General features: G+C 33.5%; 1 long non-coding RNA gene and 1 other non-coding gene across 5 annotated transcripts in view; one reads left to right on the top strand and one right to left on the bottom strand.

Annotated features, from left to right (window-relative positions):
• Positions 1-713: 713 nt before the first annotated feature.
• On the bottom strand, positions 714-818 carry LOC136201801 (small nucleolar RNA Z279/snoR105/snoR108). Its single transcript, XR_010674140.1, has one exon. It is a non-coding gene; the product is annotated as a small nucleolar RNA Z279/snoR105/snoR108 (small nucleolar RNA).
• A 16-nt stretch (positions 819-834) lies between these two features.
• The window catches only part of LOC136235137 (uncharacterized), an 8088-nt gene continuing 7242 nt past the window's right edge, over positions 835-1680 (top strand). For 2 of the 4 annotated variants that reach the window (XR_010691678.1, XR_010691676.1), the window contains exons 1-2: positions 835-1030; positions 1124-1266. This is a non-coding gene — a long non-coding RNA (uncharacterized lncRNA). The remainder of the gene's footprint in view (positions 1031-1123; positions 1267-1680) is intronic. The other 2 variants (XR_010691677.1, XR_010691675.1) reach the window with 2 other exon arrangements.

Genomic DNA, 1680 nt, shown 5'->3' with positions numbered 1-1680 from the left:
AGGGTTGTAATCGAGTTGAGCCTACCCGACTCATCAGAAATTTTTCGATCTCGAATTTAACAATCAATCTTGAACATCTGATTTATTTGTTCATTGAGAAATATCATGATCATCCAATAAGAAGGGTTTCAATTTTTTCAAATGAACGATTTGAAGACTTATTGGTTCTAACAGCTGATTGCAGAGTTGATCATTTGGACCTTTCAATTCATAGATATGGATTTTGGACCTATGAATGGAAACGTTCCCCAAACTCACAAAGAAAAAAAGAAGTATGTTAGACAAAAAAAAAAAAAAAAAAAAAAGACAAAAAGAAGAAGTAATTTGGACAGAAAGAAAGGAAGTGACTTAAACAAATCTTTTTTTTATTGATAACCTCAGACCAATCAATCGATTTAACGATCGATTTGATTAATACGTAATAGATTGAATACTAATTTATTTGTTTACGGACTTTTCATTACTCAAAAGCAACTCACGAATAAGCAACTCATTAATTCCATAATTTAATTTTTTTTAAAATTAATTATATCCATTTAATTTTTTTAACGTAAATCTACTAATAATTTTAAAACCTAAAAAAAAGTTTCAAAAAAATGCAAAAATAAAAGTTTTTAAAAAATAAAGATAATTTATACCCTAAACCCTTGACCCAATTTGAAAAACAATAGAAAATAGAGAAAATAAGACTGATTTTAGTAAAGTGGTTAATTGGGAGCAGATTGGTAAAAGCGAGGGTGCCCAGTTTGTCGTAACTGGCAAGGGGTGGACACCCATCTCGCATAGCTTTTGCGAGCATTGACCACTCATCACATCCCGTTTACTGCCAAGAAGGATCAAGTTTTGAAACGTCTTCTTTTCACCCTTTTATATTGAGCACGTCAAACGCTCTCTTGCTTGTTTGTCGATGTGGGATCCTAATAGAAGACGCTCTCACACAAATTTACTCAATTTCAAAAACAAAAAGCTAAATAACAATCACGAAGTCCGAATCCAAAATGGAAACCGGTGGCGGTGGCGGTGACGAAAGGTATCGTTCAAGTTGACGCTCACCTGCGATCCAAAGATCCGTTTCAAAGTGTATCTATATATTTACTCAATTAGTTCTTTTTCCTTGTTATAGGAATTGCATTTTGATGATGGCTAATTGCGTATTTGGAATTTGAGGCTTAGCGTACCAGAAGCAGCCCCATTCACTGTTGTTTTGAAATTCGCGGAAGAGGAATTCAAAGTCCCTCCCCAGACCATCGTTATCATCACCGATCGGTATTTCCCTTTTCTTCCTTTTTTCCCCTAACAATAAAGCAATTAGGGAACGATTATAATGCAATTGATGATTGATTATGAACTCGTTGAAGCGATAAGTTGCTCTGATTTTGCATACACACTCAAGATTCAACTGAACTGAGTTATTGGATGCTTACAATATGATCTATAGAACGAATATAGTCTCAATTCTCATTTACCTCTTATTTGAGCGTCAGTCTGAAAACTAATTCGTTTTCACGATTCATTTCTTGAGTTTTCTTACTGGATTTTGTATTGATGGTTACTCAAAGTATTGTATTTCTGTATTGATGGTTATTAAAATCATTTTATGCCAACAAGATCACTAAAGTTTAAGTTTAGTGGTAATAAAGTCACTATGCCTAGTGTTGTAAATAAGCTGAGCAGCTATAC

The sequence above is a fragment of the Euphorbia lathyris genome, chromosome 7 (assembly GCF_963576675.1).
Source record: "Euphorbia lathyris chromosome 7, ddEupLath1.1, whole genome shotgun sequence".
Classification (NCBI taxonomy): domain Eukaryota; kingdom Viridiplantae; phylum Streptophyta; class Magnoliopsida; order Malpighiales; family Euphorbiaceae; genus Euphorbia; species Euphorbia lathyris.
Note: the sequence above shows the minus strand (reverse complement) of the source record. Positions and strands in the feature narration are given on the sequence as shown.